At 36.0% G+C, this 27,011-nt stretch overlaps 1 long non-coding RNA gene across 1 annotated transcript in view; it reads left to right on the top strand.

Annotated features, from left to right (window-relative positions):
• Positions 1-27,011, top strand: part of LOC102499693 (uncharacterized) — a 105,104-nt gene that overhangs the window by 57,567 nt on the left and 20,526 nt on the right. Inside the window, exon 4 of the long non-coding RNA XR_003548915.1 lies at positions 26,492-26,537. This is a non-coding gene — a long non-coding RNA (uncharacterized LOC102499693). The remainder of the gene's footprint in view (positions 1-26,491; positions 26,538-27,011) is intronic.

Below are 27,011 nucleotides of genomic sequence, written 5' to 3'. Positions count from 1 at the left end.
TTTTTTGAGTGTTTTTGTTGTTTTTTTTTTTTTTTTTTTTATTCCACATGCATCCATCACCACCAACTCCAAACAAAGAGCATGCTGGGTGAGAACAAAGCCCAGATGAGATGTCTGGGGGGTTACTGTACTAGGGATGAGGCCAAGGAAACGCATCAAGAAATTCACACATCCACAAGTACAATTTAGTGACAACAGAAAATTAAATTGAAGAAGGAGCTCCAAATCCTTTTTCCTTGTAGTTTAGTTAACTGAACAGCTGGACGCTCTCCAAATAACCCTGAGTTCAGGCTAAATTATGTCATTCTTTTTGTGCTCAGAGCGTCAGAGCTGAGGGCCAAGGAGTCCACAGAGAAAATCTCGCAGAGTGACAGGAAGCTTACCCTGTTTGCATTAAGCAGCGAAACAGTTTGAGTCAATTAACTTTGTAATTTACTTCTTTTTAAAGATTCTGAGTTTTTTTCCCAAAAAATAACTCCATCTTGTATTTCCTTTACATTTTACTTTAATGATGCAATCCAAGTAAGAGTTTGATTACAATTAAACTTTTCCCTGGAAGTGGTGGAGTGCCATGTCAAATGAAGTTGGGAGAGTGAGAGAGAACGAGGCATAGAGGAAAACTCAGGTGTGTAATGAAACTGAGGACGTAAAGAAAACCCAGAAGCACAATGAGGAATGTATAAATCCTACCTGCCTATTTTAATTCTTAAAAAGGAGGAGCCCAAAAGAGCATAGAGAGAGAAGCCAGAAACAGTTGTTTGATGGATGTTATACATTTAGGTTCTGTAATTACATGGGAGGTTGATTTATTACAGTGTCCTTGCATAAATGAAACATCAGAGGCAAGACATACGTATAGCCTCATCAGAGGAGGAATTGTTTTTAGGAAGCTCTGGCTTTGCAATCTGGAAATGACAAGAATAACATGAGGTTAATATTATTACTTCTGAGGACTTTCAAAGCATTTAATGCATGAAATTAAACAAGTAAAGAAGTGGCGAAAGGGAGATATTCAAATACAACAGCAAAGCTCTGGCAACTTGAGGGAATCAAAATTTGCAAGACTGGTTTTACTTAAGGAAGAGGTCACACACTTTCACTTTCACTCTATTCATACTCAATAGAATTTTCCTACCTTGACTGTGTTCACTCCATCTTCCTCAGATAAAAGGCTCTTAAAATACTGGGTCATCAGAAAAGTCATGATGTATTTTTCTGTTTTTCTATGCAAAAATGCATCCTGACTTTTCCAACAATCCAATAGTTCATGATTTTTCTTGTCAGATCTTTATGAGATAGTAAACCCTGGATTTTATTGCTTTTTAATCATTGTTCATATTAGAAAATGGAAATATTCATCAAAGACTAAACAATAAGGGTAAGCCAAATTGTTAGTGTAGACAAAGCTATAACAAACAATCACATCTTGAAGTAAAAATATCTTGAAAAATGCATAAGCAACTTTGAAAATAATTAAGCAAATAGCACTAAGTAATAAAATCTCCATTTTTTTTGTTTAAAATACTAATAGAATATATACATTTACACAGATACACAGAAAACACATGATACATGTTTACATAGAGTTGAATATCAAAGGCTAACGATTACCACTGTCTCCTAATCCCTCTGCATTATTTATTCTCAGGCCAAATTTTTCATTAGTTTGAGTGCCTATGAACATTTAAATCAGGCTCAGATCATTCAATGGATAATGTAAACATGGATGATATACTTTTTTACTATTATTAAGAATGTAATGATTTTGATTATATGTTGACTGATGTTTAAAAATTTCATTGAAAATGGAATTTTTGCTAATGGCTAATTTTTTTTCAATATAATATAAATATCTTGTGGGAAAAAATTATATTCACCTTTTATATTTTTAATATTTGTTTATTTTATTTCTTCTAATTATTATTATTTTTAAATTTTGCTATAGGTCATGCTATAGAAACAGAGAGAGAAAGGGAGAAAGAAAGTAAGAAATCAAGCCTCCAGGTTTGGTTCTTGAACCGCAGTCAGCCATGTGGGAGTCCAGTGCCTTCACCATGCCATCTGTTGGCCCTGTGATATCCACCTTTGATCACTTCTTTATGAAGTGATTCTGTCACCGTATATAAGACAATACCAGTGATTAGGGCCACATAGCATGCTATCAGTAGACGTAATTTTGCAATTGTCTCTGTAAGCATTTTTCAAAGGCAAACAATAATTCTCAAATTAACCGTAACCCATTCAAGTTGATTTCACTTAAGGATTACCCAGCAAAGTAAATTTTGAAAGCTTTAGGATAAATGGACAAAACTCAATTCTAATGAACAAGAATGAGAACCCTAACATCGGCTAATTATATGAGGCTTATTACAGTGGTATGCTAAAGACAGCTTACACCAATCCACTTGAGAGAACAGTTAAAATTTTCACAGATTTTGAGAGTGGTTATAAAACTTGAATTAAATCAACTTATATTTAAATAAATTATATTGAAACAAAAAAACACTTAAAACTTGTCACTTAAATACATATTCGAAGAAATGTCATTTGGTCAACAAAGGGAAGTGAGGACCAAAGTCTGACTGCTTTTCCTATTTCCCAAATCCTTTCCAGAGGGCCCAAGGAGAGAGTCATGTCCACAAACATTAACAGACCATTTTGATCCATTGATAATAGGACTCTTCCTACATCCTGTCCCTGACACACTATCTTTGTGATGCATATTAAGCCTTCTTATCGCTGTTAAAGTAAGCCCTTTTGCTAATCTCTTCCTCAAACACAGACTTCCCTTTCCAATAATTAACCTAAACATTATAAAACCCACTTATAACTATACGACAAGTTCCTGCTTCCAGATGTCCAGCCTTTTTGGGCCAGACCAATGGAAAAACTCTTTTTACTGAATTTCAAACTTTGCCTTACTTTCAAAACTAAATAAAAGTAAGGTAAGAGGCAAGGACCCCCAAAATATAGTTAGGATATAGGCCCAAATTGGAATCACAAAATGGCTAAGTGTTAAGATGGCGACAAAGCAGCTCAAATGCTTGATCAGAGAGACCTCTTAAGCGGTGGCTCAGTGACTGATGTAGGCAGCAGGTCCTAGACTTAAAGACTTTTTCCAGGCCCCACCACATCCCAGGAAGAGGATAAGATAATGGTTTTTATAGCCCAGTACTTCTAGACAAAGAATCTCCTAACCTTCATACAGGATCAAAATTAGAAAAATAATTGAACCTATACAAATGCATGTGTAAGCCCCACCTACAACAAGCCTTGACAACACCCCTCTGACCTAGATTTAAACAAAACAAATAATCTTGTCTCAGTTCCTCCTGGGCAACCCATTTTCTGAGACCCCCCTCTCTTCTCAGGAGCTCTATTTTTCCTTCCTTCTCCTTCAATAAACTCCCCACTTCACTATAGCTAGTCTCCATGTCCATGTCTCTAATTTTTCATGAACATGAGATAGGAACCTGTGTCCTTATTGCTAGTGCTGGGCTGGATCACCCCTGCACCCTCACATTCCTGTATCAAAAGGAACCCTTGTATGAGCACCCTAAAAAGAACTTATCATTTACTAGTTAATGTACAACATTTTACTATTGTCTACGTTCTTAGAGTTAGTTACTTCTCTTGTAAGTAATAGACTGACCACACAAGATAATAGAAATGTAGAACCTTTATTGGCAGCTCTTCTGGGAGAGGTTTGCTGGTCTGGTCAACATAAATAGAGAGGGACTTGAACCCCGGTTAACTACATGGGAGTCCAGCGACATAGCCATTATGCCAACTACTGGCCCCAGAGGGGAAGATAGGCCAGAGAAGTTATGTGCTGGGGTGGGGTTTATCGATTTATATAAGGGTATAGGGAGGGGCGTGTCTTAGAGGTGTGCAGAGAGGAACGCATGTGCTACATCCGGGTTGGATCCGAGTGCAGCGTAGGCCTGTTGACAGACTAGATCTGGGTTGCTTCAACTGACTGTGGCGTGGTGTCTAGCTCCCACATCCAAGCTGCCGAGGCCTCAGCCCTAACATTTATATGTTTATAACCTTATGATAGAAATGCTTTGTAATGTGCTGCTGAACATCTCTTCTCAACTCTGATCAGTGAGGTTGGAGGTTGAAACGGGCCATGGTGGTGCTATTTATATTAAGGAGAAGGCAAAAGCAGAGCTTCTAATTTTTAAATTTTTGGAAACTGAGTGGTTAAACATTTATCCCAATAAGCATTTGGGATTATATATTCTCTCTATATTACATAGAATAAATATATTGTACATTTCCATTGTCCTATATATTAGGCCCATCTTATTTTCTATATCCTTGTTTATGTGAGGCTTTTAACTTTTGAAAGCTAAATTATTCACTTTGTGTTTACTTTTTCTTGTGTTATAGCTGTTTCTAATGCCTGACTGCAGTGTTACCGGGTACGGGACTCGAACCGCGGTCGACTACGTGGGAATTAAGCGACATAGCCATTACGCTAAATGCTGGTCCCGAGGCTTTTAACTTTTGAAAGCTAAATTATTCACTTTGTGTTTACTTTTTCTTGTGTTACAGCTGTTTCTAATGCCTGACTGCAGTGTTACAGGATAGTGTCCAAAACAAATCTACAAAAGCCCAAATTTAACAGAGTTTATTTTATTTTAATTAATTAAATTTTTTGAGATATTTTGCTATAGGAGGATGTCTGCAGTCACAGAGACAAAGACAGAGAGACAGAAAGTGAGGAATCACCCCCTGGGGAGATGGTCACACCACAGTCCCTTTTCCTCTTGGAATTTTGGGCATGCTCACACATGCGCTCAGTATGAGGTTTTATTTATTTTTTTTAAGAATTATTTTATTTAACTTTATTTATTTATTTTAATTTGACCAGAGAGGGACAAAGAGAGAGAAAGACAGTGAGAAAACAAGCAACTAGGTTTGGGACTCAAATTGTGGTTGGTCATGCCGGAGACTAGTGCCCTTAACCACCAAGCCACCTGCTGGCCCTGCCCAGTGTGAGTTTTAAGTCGGCAGGTCTGGGACTTAAACTGTGACTGACTATGTGGGAGTTGAGCAACGTAACCATTATGCCATCTGCTGGTCCCAACAGAGTTTCTTTAAACAAAGGGCTGGCCATTTAAATTGAGAAACATCCTGGAAAATGGCTAGATATGTGTTTTATAAGGTGAGGTGTACAGTAAAAGGGAAAGTGTCTTACAAATAATGTAAGAGAGGGAGTGAGGTAGAGAAATCATTGGTGGGACCAGCAGTTAGTGTAATGGCTATGTCGCTGAACTCCCATGTAGCCGACCACGGTTTGAGTCCCAGACCCAGTGGCTTAAACTCATGCCGGGTGTGTGTGCATGAGTGTCCAAGATCCCGGGAGAGAATGGAGAAGGGATTGCGGCATGGCCATCCCCCCTGGGGGGGTGATTTCTCGCTTTCTGTCTCTCTGTCTCTCTCTGTCATTCTGGCAAACACACGTGCCCTATAGGAACTCCCCCACCATACGCCAAAACAAAACAAAACAAAACAAAAACAAATAGCCTAACATGTAGGATTTGGGCTTATCCACAGGAATCCAAGTGTGGGAGTACAGCAACCATTTTAGGCCAGAATAGTTTAGTTTGACAATAGTGAGGTGTGGGGATAAGAGGATAGCATATCTCCCATGATGAGGCTGTGACGTTTCCTTGTTCAAGAAGTCATTTTCCATCTCTCTTTTATTTGCAGTGCCCAAAGTTTGTTGTGAATGAAAGTTGTGTTTTCCCTGTTGGAAAACTGATGGACAAAATCACTTCAGGCCCTTGCTCTTTACAAAACACACTCTGACAAATATGCTGGTTAAGGAAAGAATTATTTCTAGCTTACTCCCTTTGGCAGGTAAAAACGAAGACCAAAGATGGCGTGTGTGTACATATGTGGTTCTGGGTTTGCATTTTACTTATTTGCTTTTGATGGTAATACAAAACTAGACATGGATTCATTGAATCATTCTTAGGTCTTAAAAGAAGACATCTGAATAAATTATATGATTTTAAAAAGTCAAAGAATACATAAAATTTGGCACTCTGGGCCATGGGTATATCTCCCACCCCTTGTCAAATATGCAAAATACCCGTAATTGTTCTTTATAGTCAACAGAGGAAACTGAATGATTTTGGCAGAAAAAAGTTTTCTTAAATGACAGAGTTGCTCTCAGAATCACCAGGAGGGTTGGAGAACTGACAACAGAGCTGCAAAGACAGGAAAAAAATGTATCCCAAAATACTCCATGCACTCACCAAATAAATGTACTATTTATTTCTTTGTTGACACATTGGGCACCGAACACTAGATGTTGTGATTACTACCATTCCCATTGTCCTTTGTAACCATTATATTGACTAGGAAAATATATTGTACCCCTTGCTCCTTTTCTCTGTCTGATGCTGGTTGCCAATCTGGAAAGGTGGATTTAATTGGTAGACCCTTACACATGCCCAATTATGGTTGTGAAGGGGGCTAGAAGAAATGCTATCTGGCCTATTCAGAATCTGTAGTGAGAGATCTTATAATATGAGAATTCCCCCAGCATAGATAGACAGTAGAGATAATGAATGGCCAGAAAGAATGAAAATCGTCTATGGCATGCTCATAATCTTTATTTTATATGGAGAAGCTCAGATGATTTCATTCCCATACTTTTACATACCTGCTATTTCATTCCCTGCTATTTGGCATATGGTGGGAACCATTTCCAAGAGCCCTGGAGACATTGCACCTGTATGTCCTGTACCTAAGTGGTGTTTTTACTCTTGAGCAGAAAGAGCAATGTTCTAGCATGCACAGAACATATGCTAATCAGCTGCACTCTTCAGGCACAAATGAGGATAATGTGTTCATTGTTTAGACACTGGAATTGTTCATTACAAAATGACACAGTGTTTGCCAATTTTGTCTTCATTATAAATGTAAATATTAACTGGCGATATGCAAAAGAATACAAAAAGTCAACAGCAATTAATTGGCTTCTGCAGTAATTAGCAACTGTAAGGCAAACACTTAGGAGCCGTTGTAATTGTCTGCATTAGGAATACACCTCCTGTACAGATCTAATTAGCAATTTAAATAGTTCAGAAATTATATGCCTCTTGCCTTTACACTCCCTGAAGTACTGTTCATTAATGGGGGAAAAAATTGCTAGTAAATGTCATTTGCATTGTCTTGCGTTAAGGGCTCTACATCAAAGCCTCGGTTACTGCCTCATACTGAATAATTCTGAGCTGTGGCTTGTGGACCAATACAGCTGTAATTAGGCCGCGATGATGCCTCTGTAAACATGAGGCATGAGAAACTGATGGGAGTTAATTTTGCTGTGAGGTATCTTTTCCAAGATTTATGCTCAAAATAAGGAGGAGGACTATAACAGGACTATAACTAAAAAAAAAAAAAAAAAAAAAAAAAGGTTGAAACAGAAATATTGACTCTTCATGGGCCATCGAAGTGATGGTAAAAAGTAATACCTAGGAACTGTTCTCGAAGTTTTAGTTGGTCATGTGATTCTAGCATTGAAGATGATCATAAACTAATCAGTCTGACTAAAGAGACTGATTTGGTCAAAATGATGATTTAAGGATTGTGTAAGCAAAATGACTTTTGATGATATTTGTGCTATCAAGTGAGAACTACATATAACACAAGTCTACAATGAAAATCTAAAATATAACTCAGGTGTGCTGTATTGCAGAGACACCTTAGTCAAACCCGGAATCTCTGGTTGCTAAAATTCTAATTTCTGTCATTGACATAGTTCCAAGTGAATTCACATAGTTCTGGTACAGAGCACAACCTCTAGTGGTAAAATACAGCAAGGAATAAAGTGCCTGTCTGAGGCCTTGGAATAACAGAGATTTTTACTTTTTTTTTTTTGGAGATTTTTTTTTTCTTTTTTTGGAGAGATTTTCGCTATAGGGTGCATGCACTCTCCAGACAGACAGAGAGAGACATAGAGACAGAAAGTGAGAAATCACCCCCCAGGGGGATGGTCATGCTGCAATCCCTTCTCCATTCTCCTCTTGGGATCTTGGGCATATACGCACAGAGCCCGGCGTGAGTTTTAAGCCACCGGGTCCGGGACGCGAACCGCGGTCGACGACGTGGGAGTCCAGCGACAGAGCCATTACGCTAACTGTTAGTCCCAGGAACGACAGTGATTTTTAAATTCAGTTAATAACTTTGTAAAGTTTATGAAAATAGAAGAGACCTTAGGTCTGGCTTCACACCCTGATGGTGAAAGAAGTCAGATCATACATGGCTGATTGTGTGGTCTGAAGCTCAGCCCCAGTGGCTTGAAAAGCATGTGTGTTTGTGTGTGTCTGTGTGTGTGTTTGTGTGTATGTGTGCATGTGTGTGAATCTCAAATTCTAACAGGATGGAGAAATGGAGGAGAAGTGATTGTAGCATGACCCTGCCCTACTGGGGAGTGGTTTCTCCCTCTCCCTTTCACTTTCTCTGTCTCTTTTTGGCAAGTGCATGTGCTCTCTGGAAAATTTTGTCTGTTTGTTTGTTTTTAAGAAGAGCCCCTCCTCAAATTATGGATAATAAATTTGAGAAAGACGGTAAAATACGAGAGCAGATTGAATCAATGCACAAAGTGATATTGACACACTGAGATAAAGCATTATAACCCCAAAAATGATTAAAAATGTATTTGAGGATAATGAACAAACCTGAACTTAGTTTCAAAATGAAAGAATAAAACTGAGGAAAAAAAAATACATATGCCTTTATAAAAACCACAGTGTGTCTTGCCTGACAAAAGAAGATGATAAAGTTTTGAGGTGGATTAGTAGGAGTAGAGTATTCAGAGAGAGTTAGATAATGGTCCCACTGAATTTTCATTGGTTGCATTATACCCTTCGATCAAGTCTAAGTACTCTAAACAAAGATAAAAATGAATTGGAACATGTCAAATATGGTCCAGTAGAAGAGCGCTTATGAAGCCATGTCTCATGAGAAACAATAGCATTTTTGATGCTACATGTGGAAAGATAAGACTTCTTCAATCTCTTCAGGGTTTCCATGAAGAATGGTCGGAATTATTTTGAATGGCCTTATAAAATAGAAGTGGGATTAATAAAGAAATTTGATGTTTTTAGAGTGATACATGAAGAAAACTTAGAACAATAGGAATTGTTGGACAATAAAAATGGGTTGCCTTTTAGATTGTCTTTCTGTTGTAACTACTCTAAGAAAACTCTGAGCCGTTACAACACATTGCTTACATTTTACAATGGTCTCTAATTATTATAGAGCAGATGTCAGGAGGAAGGCTCATTGCCATCTGTTGGTAAAAACAGAGAACTGAGAAGGATTGAAGATCATTTGTTTATTCTGAAGTCAGAATTTATGAGCAAACATATTTAGAGCTTCTTTTTATTATTAACATTTTGCCAGAGAGCACATGTGCTCTCTAGAAAGAGAAGAAAGGAGAAAGCACCCCCAATGGGGAATGATCATACCTCAATCTCATCTCCTCCCTCTCTACATCCTTTTGGGATTTGGGGCGTGCATAAGCACCCAGTTTGAGACTCAAACTGCAGGGTCAGCCATGCTGGCTCTGACCACCTTTACCACCAGGATATGGAGCTGGCCCAGTGCTTATTTTTAATAATTACAGTGTAAAATTTGTGAATGGGAATTATGTATTTATATTGTACAAGTACCATTTCAATAAAAAGGCCCCTATTTTGCAAAGAACATAACTGTAAATTTTAAAAGAGGATGACTATGTGATGTTTAAATGGGTATGATCAGCTGTAAGAAAAACCAAAATGTAATAACATATACATAGACAGCCTTTAAAAACGTCGAACAAGATTAATAGTTATATCATGTTTGTATACTTTGTGAGATTTTTCATTGCTTACGTGTTTATAACATCACAGAAGCATAATATTTTTAAAGCTAAAAGATCTAAGATCCATCAGAAGATTTTATAGGATGAATGATGATAGCAATAAGAATTAATTTTATGTAGTCTATTTATGATGTATAATACAAGCCAGTTTTGTGTTTATGACTAAATACCAAATACAAGGTTTGTTTGCTGTGATTATTAAGTTTCCAGTGGAGATCATCTTTGGGAATTAGCAGTGAGTGTATTAAATGATGGTATTAATGAATGATTCTATATTAAATATGCAACAGAAATATATGAACAGCTCTCATAATCTTTTATGCTTTTTGTTATTAATAATTTAGCAAACATTCATTTTATTTCAGGAACCTGCTACGTATGCAGAATATTCCTGGTAATACAAAAAATATTGTATTTTTGTTATTAATAATTTAGCAAACATTCATTATATTTCAGGAACCTGCTATGTATGCAGAATATTCCTGGTAATACGAAAAATATTGTACAAGCCCTGTTCTCTTGAGGCTTACACTCTAACTGGGAGGTAAAGTAGAAATGAATACACACTGTGTACAACAAACACAGAAACAGAAAAATTATAAACAAATACAAATGTTATGGGGCTAGCTGGGATGGTCCAGAGTGGTACTGTGATTAAGCTTCTGGACTCTCACATGGTTGACCAAAGTTTGAGTCCTGGACCCAGCAGCTTAGTTTCTCACTTTCCTTCTCTTTTTCTGTCTCTCTCTGGTGAGCGCGTGCCCTATAGCAAATTTAAAAATAATAATATTAATGGGACCAGCAGATCGCATAATGTTTATATCACTGGACTCCCACATAGTTGATTGTGATTCGAGTCCTGTTACCTGGTGGCTTGAAACTCACATATCAGGCGTGTGTGCCTGTAAGAAGAGAAGAGAAGGGATTACTGTGTGGCTATCTCCCCGGGGAGTGATTTTTCACTTTCTGTCTCTCTGTCTCTCTGGCGAGTGCTCACGTCATATAGCAAAAATCTCTCTAAAAAGAAATTAAAAAGAAAAAAAATTAAAAATAGAGACTAGCAGATGGCGTAATGATTATATTGCTGGACTCCCACATAGTCAACCTCAGTTCAAGTTCTGGTGGTTTAAAACTGGCTGCGTATGTGTGTGTCCCCAAAATGCTGAGAGGAGGACAGAGAAGGGATTGTGGTGTGGCCATCTCCCCTGGGGAGTTATTTCTTACTTCCTGTCTCTCTCTGTCTCTTCAGCAAGCACACTGTCTCTCTCTTGTCTCTTCAGCGAGCACTCTCTAAAATAAAATAGTAACTATAAATGAAATTAAATAGTTATTTTCAAAGAACAAATGCAAATGTTATGAAGAAAATAAAGCAGGATACTTTAGATAGAGGAGTAATAAAGCTGAAGAACTTCAGATTAGGTGGTCCAGAATGCCATTTTTAAAAATAAGACTGTTTGAAAAGAATTAAGAATTATGAGAAGCCAGCTGTGCAAATAATCCACAGGAGCAGCATTGCACTCAAAGTCAAAAGCTGATGAATAAGCTTAATTTTGACCGTAGACTCATATTTAAATGATTGTGAGGGAAAGGAGACATATATGCCCAAAAACTGGAGTCAAAGTAGTAGAAGTTTGGGAAGATAGACAGTGGCCAGATCATGCGAAATCTTGTGGGTCAAGATAAAGAACTTAATGTTTTATTATAAGGCCAGTGGAAAACCATCAGTGTATCATAAGCTAGATTACAGGTGGACAAATTTGTCAGCAACTTGCTCTGGTAATATAGTTTTCTTGAAATGCAGCCACACACATTTGTTTACGTATGTATGTGCTCTATGGCTGCTTTCAAAGTACATAGAGCTGAGTACTCTCAACAAAAATTAAATGACCCTCGTAGGCTATTTAGTATCTTGCCCTTTATAAAAGTGCTTGTCCCTCTATAAGCTCAGGAGTATTATCTTTTGTGCATTCAGGTTGCATAATCTGTGAAAAGGGACTGTAGAGGGATATAGAAAGACGCCAGGAGGTTATTCCTATAATTTCAGTGAAATAGGACTGTTATAAACTACAAAGATTTGAAATGAGTGAGATGAAAAGGTGTGGAGGATATTAAGAAGTTAATGCTAAAGATGTTTGTTAATGGTTTACATATATGGGTGAGAATAGGAATGAAAAATAGAATTCCCAGATTTTTAGCTTGAGAACCTACATGAAGAATGATATATAAAATTATCAATAACTTATAAAACTTTTAGAACTAGGAATTACATTCTTTTATGTAGATATGCAGATAGAAAAGCCATTTTTTCATCATATAATTAAGAAGATTACCATATGTACTTGTGATTAAAAGTATGTGATATTAGAGTTAGAAATGCCTACTTAGGGAACCAGCAGTTAGCGTAATGGCTATGTCGCTGGACTCCCATGTAGTCGACCGCGGTTCGTGTCCCGGACCCGGTGGCTTAAAAAACTCACGCCGGGCGCGTGTGCGTACGTGCCCAAGATCCTGAGAGGAGAATGGAGGAGAGGGGATTGCGAATGTGATATTAGAGTTAGAAATGCCTACTTAGTCAAATATTACCTGAAGGATCTTGGTCAAGCTACCTACCATCTCTGATACCAAAGCAGAGGAAAATATAATCATCACTATCCATCTAGAGAACTTTTTCATCTTCCTGGACTGGAATGATGTACCCATTAAACAATAACTCCCCATTTTCCTCTTCAACTACCATTCACATTGTCAATTCTGTGAAGCTGACTACTGTCGGTGCCTCACATAAGTGGAATCATACAGTATTGTCCTTCTATTAGTTTATTTCACTGAAAATAATGTCCTCAGGCTTCATCCATGTTGTTGGAAATAACTGGATTTATGCACTTTTTAAGTCTATTGTATATGTATACCAAATTTTGTTTATCCATTCATCTGTTGATGGACACTAGAGTTGATTTTACTGTTTGGCTCTTATGAATAATGCTGCTATGTGACCATGAGGTTACACATATTTGTGTGAATTTCTGCTCAGTTCTTTTGGATATGTATTCAGAAGTGGAACTACAACATAACAGTATTCCTATTTTAAAGTATTTGAGGACCACCATACTGTTTTCCATAGTGACTACACCATTTTGCATTTTCTTTCTTCCTTTCTTTTTCTTTTTTTCTTTTTAAAAAAATTTTAGAGACATTTTTGCTGTAGGGCATGTGTGCACACCAGAGAGACAGAAAGTGACAAATCACCCCCTCTCTTCTCCTCCATTCTCCTCTTGGGATTTTGGGCATACACGTACATGTGCCCAGTGAGTTTTAAGCTGCCTGGTCTGGGAGTAAAACCTCAGTCAACTATGTGGGAGTCCAGCTTTATAACCAGTACACCATCTGCTGGTACCCATTTTACATTTTCACCAGTAGTGCTCAAGAGTTCTAATTTCTCTACAACCTTTCCAAGACTCGTTATTTCCAGTTTCTTTTTCTTTTTGTTTTAACTTTTTTTTAACTAATAACCAACCTACTGGATGTGAAGTAGTATTTCATTATGTTTGATTTGTATTTTCCCAATGATTAAGTGACTTTGAGCATCTTGTCATTATACATCTGTGTATCTTCTCTGTAGTCATGCCTATTAATTCCTTTGTTCAAATTTTAATTGGTTGCTCACATTTTGTTGTTATTATAAATTTTTTCATATATATCTTGTGGATTTTTAACTGTTGACAGTGTCCTTTCATGTATAAAAATGTTTTATCTTGATATATCTAATTTTATCTAATTTTATTTTCATTACCTATGCTTTTGGGTTGCAGCTGAGAAATCATTGTCAAATTCAATGTCATTAAACTTTTCCTCTATGATTTCTTCAAAGAGTTTTAAAGTTTTAGGTCTTACATTTAGGTCTATGATTAATTTTTTTGAATTAATTTTTGTACATGGTATAAGATAAGGATCAAACTTCATTCTTTGTATACTGAGTTTTCCAAATACCACTTGTTAAAAGACTGTCCTTTCCTTATCAAATGGTCTTGGCACCTTTCTCTGTAATCAATCATATGACCATATATTATGGAAGAGTTTATTCTGGGCTCGCTATTCCTTTCTATTGATTTAGTTGTCTGCCTAGTGTCTGCAGTATCACACTATATTAATTACTATAGCTTTATAAAGTTTGTAATTGCTCTTTTCCTTTCCTTTCCTATTTTTTTTTTTTGGTTGAGAGATTTTTGTTATAGGGTGCATTCGCTTGCTGAAGAGATAAGAGACAAAAATACAAAGTGAGAACTCTCCCAGAGTAGATGCCCATGCTGCAATCCCTTCTTTTCCATCCATCTTTGGATTTGGGGCATGCATGAACATACACCGAGCATGAATTTAAGCTGTTGGGTCTGGGACTCGAACTACGGTCGACCATGTGGGAGTCCAGTGACATAACCATTACACCATCTGCTGGCCCCATAGTTCTTTTTTTTTCAAGGTTGTTTTGGTTATTCAGGGTCCTTTGAGATTTCATATGACTTAGGTAGAATTTGTTTTTATTTCATAAAACTATCCTTTGGATTTTGATAAGAATTGAATTAAATCTGTAGATCTCTTTGCATAATATTGACATCTTAACATTAAGTCTTACAATCAATGAACATAGGATATATCATTCTATTCATTGGTGTCTTCATTAATTTCTTTCTGAAATGATTTATAATTTTTAAATAAGTCTTTTCCTTGTTTAAATTTATTCCTAACTATAGCATTTTATTCTTTATGATGTGATCCTAGGATATTTTTTAATGAAGAAGGGAGAAAGAGAAATAAAGAGAGAGAAAGAAAATGAGAAAGATTATATATATATATATATATATATGTATAAATGAGAAGTCTCCCCCCCGGGAGGATGGTCACGCTGCAATTCCTCCTCCTCCATTATCCTCTTGGGATCTTGGGCACACACGCACACGTGTCCAGTGTGAGTTTAAGCCACCAGGTCCAGGACTCTAACCGTGGTCGTCTACATGGGAGTCCATTGACATAGCCATTATGGTAACTGCTGGTCCCAAGATAGGTATTTTTTGACAGGTTCTTTTTGTGGTATGATCCTTATATCCAAGCTAACCAGTTAGCTAGGATTGCAGGTGCATGCAAGTGCATCTAGTGCCTTCATGTTGGCTAGGATCCAAATGGTGACCTGCATAGAGCTAGGGAGCAACAATAAAAAGATATTAGGTAAAAATCTTAATAAGGTATGGATTTCAGTAAATCAATGTCTTAATTGCAGTAAATATAGTACACTAATGTAAGATATTGATAAAAGAGGATATTGTATGTGGTAGTCATGTATAAGCTCTTTATGCATTTTCATACTCTTTGTAACTTTTCTGTAAACCTAAGCTTCTAAAACAAAGTATATTTTTTTAAAAATGATGCCTGTCAACATGACCTGTTATAAGGGAAATGCTAATTAAAACTACATTGAAATATCACCTCATGCCTGTCAGAATAGCTATTATCAAAAAGACAAAAAAATAACAAGTATTGGAAAGAATGTTGAAAAAAGAGAAGCCTTATAAACTACTGGGGGAGGAATGTAGGTTTGTACAGTCATTATGAAAAATGATAGGCACATGCAGCCACCAGGGTATATAAGTACACATGCAGCCACCAGGGTATATAAGTCAGCCCAGGAACCAAACTCATGCCTCCTATATAGCTTCCGGCCTCCCAAGTGGTTACATTACCTGGTACCACCACAGCTGAGCCAGCTATAGGATGGCCATTATAGAAAACTGTATGGAAATTCTTCAAACAACTAAAAGTAGACTTACCATATGATCCAGCAAAATATTTGAAATTAGTAAGTCAAAGAGCTGTCTGCACTCCATGTTCATTGCAGCATTATTCACAATAACTAAGTTATGAAATCAGCCTAAGCATCCATCAGTGAATGAGTGCATAAAGAAAATATCATCTATATACACAAGGAAATACTATTCAGCCTTACAAAAGGAGGAGATTCTTTGCAACAATATGGATAAACCTGGAGGACATTATGCTAAGTGAAATAAGTCAGTCGCAGAAGGGCAAATACTACATGACTATTTATATATAGACTCTAAAAACAATTTAATCTGAAGGCAGAGAGTGAATGACGGTTATCAGAGCTATAGTGGGGAGAATGGAAAGATACAGGTGGAAGTTTCTATTAGACAAGAAAAGTAAATTTTTGAGGTCGATGGGACAGCATAATAACATAGGTAATAAAAATGTATGTTCTGAAATTACTAGGAGAGAAAATTTCTAATGTTTTTACTGCTAATGATATTTGAAGTGATAAATATGTTAATTATATTGATTTAGTCATTCCACATTTTGTGTGTGTGTATATATATCACTTTGCACCCTACAAATATACAAAATAACCATTTGTCAATTTATAACAGAAAAAATATTAAATAAAATAAAGAAAAATAAAAAATGATGCATAAGAATTATTAATCTATTTTAAAAATCAATGAATTTTTGCTCTGCTTATGATGATGTTTTTATTATTTGTTTATTGAAGCAGATCACTTCTACTCCCATGACATTTTCTCTCTTCTGATATAATAATTCTGCAAAATGTATTTTAAGGGACATATCTTATTAAAGGATTTACAGTTTGCCATCCTCAAACTTGAATGGAATCAAGAAAAGAGTAGCTTTCTAAATAAATTGGATATTCATTTGGAAAAAGAATGTAACTTGACTCCTACCCTACACATGCACAAAAATCAAGTCCAGGTCTATGTGTGAAAACTATTATAACTCTTTTTTTGAGAGTTTTTTTGCTATAGGGCACGTGTGCTCGCCAGAAAGACAGAGAGAGACAGAAAGCAAGAAATCACTTCCTGAGGGGAATGGCCATGCCACAATACCTTCTCCTCCATTCTCATCTTAGGCACACACGCACACACACCTGGCGTGAGTTTAAGCCACTGGATCCAGGACTCCAACCACAGTTGACTACATAGAAGTCCAGCGATGTAGCCATTATGCCATCTGCTGGTCCCTAACTCTTAAAGGAAAATATAAGAAAAAACTTATATTACCATGGAGTCATAAAATATTTCTTAAACACTACACAAAAGCATTAAACATGAAAGACAAATTAAGAGAACTATACTTAAATTATGAAGTTTTGCTCATCAAAAAACATGGTTTGGAGACTGTGAAGGCAATATATAAAGTAACAACATACAATGAGTATATTTCACAAAGGTCTATCAACATATTTAAAGATATTCTATAAATAAATATGTAACCCTGGTAGGTGAGTAGAAAAGTAGATATAATATTTAAATAGATATGTTCTAATTGATAGTGTCCAAATAACCAACAAATAAATGAATTAAAGATTAACTTCAATAATAATCAGGAAAAGACACATATAAGCCAAGGTATAAATGCACTACATATTAATCAGATATACAAAATAAAAAATATAGGCTAGCTTTATGGCATAGTGCCAGTCTACTGCTCAAGAAAATCCATAGCTCTGATCCTACATGTCAACCACGGTTCAAGTTTCTGGCCTGATCAGCCTGAGACATGGTGGTCATGCACGAGTGTCCAAGATCTGTTGGGCTAGAGGACTGGAAGAAGGAGACTGCGTCATGACCAGACATGATGGAGGATGCTTCTCTGTCTATCTTCTCTCTCTCTCACATGCATGTGCACATATTCTAGAATGAAAAAGAAAAGAAAAGAAAAAGGTCAAAGAAAATAAAGAAAGAAAAAGATGGAAAATACAAAATGTGAATGAAGTGTGGAATAAACAGTGCTCTTATGCATTTCTGATGGCTGTGCGCCAGGGAACAACAGCCAGAGAACAACTGTGGAAGACTGTTTGGTACATTTGTAAAGCCAAATATACTCATACCTGATTCCACTACTATGATTCAATAGGGATGTATGCATTTGTTCAACAAAACACGTATGCTCTTGAATGTTCATATCTGCATTATCTGCAATAATTCCAGTGGACAACTGCCCAAATGTCATTTAATAGTAGCATTTATCAATCCTCTACCAGGAGTCTAAACTCGAAACCTGTATTAAAATAAGGCATACTAAACAAGGATGCAGGCTGATACTCTGTTCTCAATGCCTTTTACTTATAGGTGGATAGCACAAACAAGCTAATGTACATTGAGAGAGAAAGTTAGATAGTGCTAAAGTAGGACCTAGAGGAAATATATGAAGTCACGTTTCAGAAATGGAGAATTAGGGTTTAAGGAAGTAGTGTTAAAATTTGATTGCACAGGGGATCAGCAGGTGATGAAATGGTTACGTCTCTGTACTCCCACATATTGACATGGTTGGAATCCTGGATGCATGGTTTAAAATGTACACTGGGCATGTATGCATGCCCAAAATCCCAAAAGGAGAATGGAGGAGAAGGGTTTGTGGCATGGTCATCTCCCTGAGGAATTATTTCTCACTTTCTGTTTCTCTGTCTCTCTGGCAAGTGCACACATCCTATAGCAAAAATCTTTAAAAACAAAACAAAACAAGAAAAAACAATTTTATTGAACTTTAGAATCAATTGAGAACTTTTAGGAAGTTTTTGTTTGTTTGTTTTTGCCTTTTTTTTTTTTAATGAGATGAGAGCTGGCTTCTGTCATGAACAAATTTCTGCATTCATGCCAGTTATTCCATAAATAAGAATTATGAAATCTAGATAAAATATATTAAATAACTATGTGGATTCACCAGATATTGACTAAAGAGAGCAAATTTTGGAAGTAGATTGACAATTGGAAGAAGTAACTAACATTGTACAAGTTTGTTCTGTATTTCTCCCCAGTCACAGGAGATTATTAAAATTTAGATAATGGATAAAATGGTCTTACTGGTTTGAAGAATCGGAGAACAGAGTTCAGCACAAACAGACGAAAACTAAGGAGAGTAGGGAATTTTTTCTGGAAAATAAAACCGCCATGGAAAGAGAGCCTTAAATTAGGTGCATAAACCCTTTGCAAATATTTGTTTGACCCCTAAACCATGAGAGTTCAAATAGAATGCAAGTGACTCAGGTAAATCTAAAAAAAAAAAAAAAAATTGAATCAAGATTTCACTGGCTGTGTAATGTAAAGAACATGTTTTCAATTTAAGTTCAACTATGTTAATCATGTCTTTAAAATAAAACCAAATAGAACAAAACAGAAAACCAAAGAAAAGTGAAAAACTTCTTCATAGGCGTATAATAAAAACTAGAATCTACAATATATTATTGAACATTTTAAAATAGCTATATATATAAGGAAACTGAAAATGTCACAAACACTCAAGAAAAATGAGATGCTGTAGGCAAGCAAGTTAGCTGACAAGGTTTTTAAAGAAGCTTAATGACATAATAGGAAAAATGCAAAAATAAAGTAAGTGCAGGATGAGGAAATTGAATGTGAGAAAATAAAACTATAGAAAAACCAAATGGAAATCCTACAACTGGAAACAATATAACATCTAAAATTAAATATATATTGAATGGACTTCTCAAGGGATTGGATATGGCAGAAAAGTCAGTGATCTTAAGATAGAGCAGAAAAAAAAATATCTCAATATGAAGAGCAGAAAGAAAAAAGATCGAAACAAAATGAACAGAACCACAGGGATGTGTGAAACAACATTGAAAAGTCTAACATTCATAATTTATGAAATCGACAAAAGAATGAGAGAATGTAGCACAAAAGACCATTGAAGAAGTCATTTCAAAAATTTTAAATATTTGTTGAAAGACACAAATTTTCATAATTAGAAATTCTGTGAATAAATAAATAAATACAACACATGAATGTGCTGCTGAGAACCAAAATATAAGTTAAAATCTTGAAAGCATCCAGAAACAATCTGACATTGCATAAGATGATTTCTCACCAGTAGCTCTCCAGGAAACAATGAATCAACAGTTATAAAGTGGTGAAAGAAAGAAACAAACAAAAATAAAAGTAAAACCAAAAAATTATCAGCCTAGAATTTTTATATCCAGTAAGTAAAATAAAGACATTTCAGGGGAAAAAAAAGATAATTTTTAAAATAATTATTTTATTTAAATTTACCATTATCATTATTTTCAATTTGATGAGAGATGAGAGAGAAAAAGGGAAAGTGAGAAAGCAAGCCACCAAGTCCAGGACTCAAACCATGGCTGACCATGTGGGAGTTCAGTGTCTTTCACCACCATGTCACCTGTTGGCCCAAGATAACTTGTTATCGTAAGACATGTGCTATAAGAATAATCAAGGAAGTTTTCTAGAAAGATATAAGATAGAAATTCAGAATTTCAGTAAAGAACAAAGTATACTAGGAATTTTAAATATATTAGCAATTATAAAAGACAATTTTTTAAAGTGTATTTCTTTCTTTTAGGGGGTGACAGAAAGACAGACAGAGAGAGAGAGAGAGACAACTCTCATCAGGGTCTTTATACCACTATTACCCTAGCTTCAGCTAGCACTAAATCATAGGTAAACTTGCTCCTAGTGTATTGAAGGAGGTCTTCTTATTTATTTTTGAGATATTTTTCTACAGGGTATGTGTACTCACCAAAGAGACAGAGAGAGACAGAGAGACAGAAAGCAAGAAATCACCCCACAGGGTGGGTGTCCACACCACAATTCCTTCTTCTCCATTCTACTCTAAAGATTTGGGGCACACATACACATGCACCCAGTGTGAGTTTTAAGCCGCTCGGTCCAGGACTCGAGCTGCGGTCAGCTACATGGGAGTCCAGTGACATAACCATTATGCCATCTGCTGGTCCCAAGGAAGGTCTTTGCACACACACATACACACACACACACACACACACACACACACACACCCAGAACGTCCCCATGTAGGTAAGTTTTGCAGACTGTTGTGCTGCGGCTATATTGTTTTCTGGCCTCCTATTAAAGATGATGTTTTTCTATTCATTGAAGATATATATTATTATTTAAAAGAAATTTGTGGGACAAGAAGATGGCATAATGGTCACATCACTGGACTCCCATGTAGTTGACTGCGGTTCGAGTCCCAGTTCCAGCTGTTTAAAACTCACACATAAGTGCCCAAGTTCTCGAGAGGAGAACGGAGGCAAAGGACTTGTAGTGTGGTCATCCCTCCTGGGGGGTGATTTCTTGCTTTCTGTCTCGCTATGTCTCTCCGGCAAGTGTATGTGTCCTATAGCAAAAATCTCTCTCAAATAAAAAAAGAAATTAGTAACACTGTCTGAATAGAATTTATAATGCATGTTGATAAAGCAGGTATAGGTAAGATTAGCCAAAAAGATGGAATGATAAAGGGATTTATACCATTGCAAGGTGTGCAAAGGTTGCATGAAGTGATACAATAAGAACTCTTAGTTGACTATGGAAATTAAGGATGCATATTGCTAAACGAATAAAACACCTAAAATCATTTAAAGATATATAGGTAAATAAGCAGCATTTAAATAGAAACAGATTTAAAATGTTTAAGATAGGAAAATAATCATAAGCAAGGCAAGGAAGAAGGAATATAGAAAAGAAAAAATATAGAGGAAAGTAAGAAAATAAGTAATAAATGTCATACTAAATCTGATTAGATTCATGATTACATATTAATATACTGAAGTTTTAGTTAAAAATAAAACACAAAAATTCTTATAATGGAGAATTAAGTAAGACCTAATTATATGCTGTCAAAAAGAGGCACACTTTCTATATAATAACAGGGATAGATGGAAAGAAATACATAGAAAAAGATAATGCAAGCAGTAAGCATATGAAGCATGAAGTAGCTATATTAATATCATATAAATTTGGCTTAAAGACAGAGCATTACTATTGGAAAAAGAGGGACATTTCATAATGATGAGAAGATCAATATATCAAGATGATATAATACTTATAATGGTATGTGAATCTGACTTACAGAACTTTAAAAAACATTAAACAATTTGACATAATTTAAGGAGAAAATGGAAGGAATTTTTAAAAATCACTTTTGGCAATTGAAAGGAAAACTAGACATAAAAATCAATGAAGTGTGATGGTATAAACAACAGTATAAAACACTTTGACTTTAATTGATGTCTATAGAACGCTACACCCAACAACTAAGGAATCACTTTCTTTTCAGGCGTATGTGGTATGTTCATCAAGAAGGACTTTAATCTGAGCCATAAAACAAGGCTCGATAAATTTAAATGACTGAAATAATATAAAATATGTTCTCTATAATAGTCTGCTTGGTCAGTCATAACAAAGTAATGTAGACTGAGTTGTTTTAAGAATGGAATTTTATTCTCATAGTTCTGGAGGTTGGCAAGTTCAAGATCATGGTGCTAGAAAAGCAGATTTTATTCTGAGGCCATTTCTCTTGGCTTGTATGCTGTGTGCTCACATAACCTCATTTTTGAATATGACAGTAAATAAAAAGAGAGAAAGAGCAAGAGGGAGACGGGTTTATCTCTTCATCACCTTATGAGGTCACTCATACTATCCTACTAAAATAGTATCTCCACCCTCATGACCTTATTTAACCTTAATTGCCATTCCAATACTGTGTGCATGTGTGTTTGTGTGTGTGTATGTGATAGAGAATAACACAATTTCATCTTTATTAAAAAGGATAACATATAAAGTCCAGGTAGGGATAGTCCTAGTACATTGTCTCAATCAAGGATATTACCATACATGTTATCAACAAATAATTTTTTATTTGTTTCTTATATATTTTGCTTCTTTCTCCTCCCTCCTCCTTGATTCCCTACCTCTCATCCTCTGCCATTTCCCACCCTCCTCTCACACTGTCTCTGGTATGGACAGTTGCTTACCATGACTATTTTTTTTTCACATTTATCAATTCACTAAAGATCTTAATTAATCTAAATTCTTTCAGTAGCAAGCATAGCTGATATATACATATCTAAGAACAGATGTCTGACTTTAGGCATAGACCTCAGAGAGTAGAATGAACATACTATAAAGTAGCACCTAACTGGGGCTACCTAGCTTCCTGCAGTCATTAAATAGGTATTTTTAAATGCATTTTTTTATTTCAAGAAAAATAGTTTTTTTTTCTTTCTTTTTTTTGGAGAGGTTTTTGCCATAGGGTGCATGTACTCGCCAGAAAGACAGAGAGAGACAGAGAGACAGAAAGTGAGAAATCCCCCCCCAGGGGGGATGGCCATGCCATTCTCCTCTCAGGATCTTGGGCATGCACGCACATGCGCCCGGAGTGAGTTTAAGCCACCGTGTCCGGGACTTGAACTGCAGTCAACTACATGAGAGTCCAGTGACATAGCTATTAGACTAACTGCTGGCCCCTTAGTTTTAGTTTTAATAGATCAAAATAAAAGTTAAGAGAAATTTGCATAAGATTGAAAACCAGGAAAAAAGTTTAGAATTCAGTTCAGAGTAGGTAGATGAACTTATCAACATGTTCAAGAGAAGACAAAAATCCTTAAACTTGAAAAATAAACCATAGAAGAAAATCAGTAATATTTTAGTCAAAAGTCATAAAATTCATCTCACCAGTTCAGTCTCATGTAATTAATTTCTATTCTATTGAATTTACATTGTTACTGTAGTCTGATCTTTGTTTAAATTTTTGAAGGTAACATTATTGACCTTTCCAGATTTGTTCCTACTGTTAAGTTGGTCATTCTTTTAGTTACTTTTTGTACTCTCATTTATGTGTATCCTTAGTTTTCCTGAGATAGCACTCCTTTCAGAACTTCTTGAAGACCTGGTACTGTTAAATTCTCTTTCAGGTTTTGTTGATCTGAGAATGCTCTTGTCTTTCCTTCCCACATGAAGGGTAATCTTACTGGGTATAGTATTTTTGGTTGAAATTGTTTTTGACTTTACACTTTGAATATATTTTCCCTTTCTTTCCTTGCATTGTTTCCAATGAGAGGTCTGATGTTAGCCTGCTGGGGTATCTTTTGAAAATAACTTGATAGTTCTCTCTTGCAAAATTTTAGTATCTTGTCTCTGTCTGTGGTTTTGGTCAATCAGGCTATGATATGCCTTGGAGAAGATGTTGGTTTGATTCTATGTTGATTCTTTGTATTTCTTGGGTCTGGATATTTAAATGTCTATCTAGGTTTGGAAAGTTTTCTTCCAGCATTTCATGGAATAGATTATCAATGCCCTTATTATTTTCTTCACTTTCTGGGATACCAATTATCCAGATGTTTGGATATTTAGTGGTATCTAGTATTACTCGTATATTATTCTCATTTTTGGGGGTTATTTTCTCAGTACTTTTGGTGAATTTTTTCAAGGTCAGAGGTTCTACCTTTTACATCTGAGATTTGATCTTCTGCATTATCTAATCTGCTTTTAATACTTTCAAGGGAGTTTTTGATTTCCTGAATTACAGCCTTCATCTCTAACAATTCTAACTGATTCTTTTTTACAGTGTGTATTTCCTCTTTCAGATTGTGCAAGAACTTCCTCACCTTCTGGAATGCATTATCTCTTTTCTTCTGCATCTTCTGGAGTTCTTTGTCTTTCTTCTCTTGTATCTCTGATAGCTCTGTTGCTATGAATATTTTAAATTCTTTATCTGATTTTTCATGCATTCCCTTGTATTGTCTGTGGAAGATGAGGAGTTATTCTTTTCCTTTAGGGGAGAGATATTTTCTGGGCTTTTCATATTTCTTGTGCCTCTGCAGTGGTTTCTGGTCCTCTGATGTAGTATACATTTTTTTCTTAATGTTTGGAGTTAAATTTGAGTGTTCAGAGACATACAGGAGGAGCACCATTTCTCTCCCTTTGTGCAGCAGATTCCATGGAAATTGAGGGTTATTCTGACCCTAAAAGTATTCAGATATGGGAACCAGCAGTTAGCGTAATGGCTGTGTCGCTGGACTCCCACGTAGTCGACCGCGGTTCGTGTCCCGGACCCGGTGGCTTAAAACTCACGCCGGGACCGTGTGCGTGCGTGCCCAAGATCCCGAGAGGAGAATGGAGGAGAAGGAATTGCGGCGTGACCATCCCCCCTGGGGGGTGATTTCTCGCTTTCTGTCTCTATGTCTCTCTCTGTCTGTCTGGCAAGCGCACGCGCCCTGCAGTGAAAATCTCTCCAAAAAAAAAAAAAAGTATTCAGATATTTGGCCACTGTGCACTAGACCTGTGTAGAATCTCAATGTTTGGAGGCTGAGCAGAAAAGTGAGAAAGGTAAAAGAAAAATGAAAAGAAAAAATGAGTAAAGAGAGAGAGAGAGAGAGAGAGAGAGAGAGAGAGAGAGAGAGAGAAACAGATAAAAAGAGAAAGAAAAAAAGAGGAAAAAATTAATAAAAAAAATGAGAACCATGTGGCACATTAGAACTCAAATGTAGTGGTGATTTACAGGTGACTGGTTTGTCCTACGTGGGGAGAGGGGTGGTGGAAGGTAAGAATCAGCAAGATAAAAGAACATCAGAGAGCTAAGAAGTTTAAAAATTAAAAATGAATAAAGTAAAATAGAGACAAAGAATGAAGAGGGTCGTCTACCTGGGTAGATATGGGGACAGGAGGGTGAAGTCTGGGCAGAAAATCTTCACCTGTTCAAGTCCCTGAAAGAGGCCTCTCTGAATGCAAATGTAGATGACTGGTGATTGGCTTGTCCTATGAAGAAAGAAAAGAGAGAAAGGAAGAAAGAAATTGAGAGAGGCAGAGAGAAAAAAGAGAGTGCTCTCCCTGGCTAGATGGGGTGTCTGTGTGTCTGGTAGGAGGATGAAGTCAGGGCAGAAAATCTTCAGTTGTCCTAGTTCCTGAAAGGGGCTACTCAGAACTCAAATGTACATGACTGATGACATGCTTGTCCTTGCTAGAGCTGAGGGACAGGAGGGTGAAGAAACACTCAACCTTCCTAATAGTGTCTCTTTGCCTGTAGCCTACAATTCAAGATGGTTAAGCGTCAGAAATTCATGGATGGACTTTGTTCGATTAGAAAGACCTTCTTTTCTTTTTCTTAAAGCTCAATTCAGGAATGTGGGTGAATAATATTCCCTTTCATCATAACTTAATCACATAATGCGTATTTTCAGAACACAAATAATTAGCCTAGTTGCTCTTTAAAATATTTCTAGGTTTTAAAACACTTTTAAAAAAGAACTGTAATTGTAAATCTTTAAAGCAACTTCTAGCTTTATGTCTGTCATATTGAAAAAGTGGGATGCCTAATGAATATATAGTCACTAATAAACCCCTCTTTGTATGCCCATTTTTATATTCATATGAACAGGGATAAATGTTACCATTTAGGGAAAACAAGTCGTGAAGCTACAGTGAGGATTTACCCTGCTTCCTATTCTCCTTGTACACATACAGGGAATTTGTGTTACCTGAACTTGTTTCTTACAACCAGAAGACAGTACCAGAATTATATTGTCGTTCTGGATTGTTCCTTCTTCACAGGTCATGGAAAATAAAATTTTCTCATTTATTTTTGGATAATGTCATTGAATATTTAATAAAAACAAGTCTGGCATTTCTTCTAGTTTATTTGTTGCAAAATATTTTTTAAATAGATAAAACATGATTTGTGAATTTAAGCTTAGGGTAAGAAAAGCTTTATATAAAGCAGGTGGTCATTATTCTATTGTATTTATTTCAGTCTCATCAATCACTAAAAAGAAGCATCTTTTGAAAATTACAAAATAGTAAGTAAATATATTCCATTATTTATCTATTGGATAGGGGCCAGTGTATTTTTTAAATAGATAAAACATGATTTGGGAATTTAATCTTAGTGTAAGAAAAGCTTTATATAAAGCAGGTGGTCATTATTCTATTGTATTTATTTCAGTCTCATCAATCACTAAAAAGAAGCATCTTTTGAAAATTACAAAATAGTAAGTAAATATATTCCATTATTTATCTATTGGATAGGGGCCAGTGAGTGGCGTGGTGGTTAGGGATGTTGGACTCCTACGTGACTGACTACAGTTCTAGTCCTGGACCTAGTGACTTGCTTTCTCTCTCTCCCTCTCTAGTCAAACTGAAATAAATAAATGAATAAATAAATTTAAATAAAATAGTTCTTTAAAAAATATATCTATTGGGTCATTTGAAAAGTCACGACACATTTCTGCATAGAAAAACAGGAAAACATGTCATAACTTTTCTGTGTATAT

Source organism: Tupaia chinensis, unplaced genomic scaffold (genome assembly GCF_000334495.1).
Source record: "Tupaia chinensis unplaced genomic scaffold, TupChi_1.0 Scaffold000147_1, whole genome shotgun sequence".
NCBI lineage: Eukaryota > Metazoa > Chordata > Mammalia > Scandentia > Tupaiidae > Tupaia > Tupaia belangeri.
Note: the sequence above shows the minus strand (reverse complement) of the source record. Positions and strands in the feature narration are given on the sequence as shown.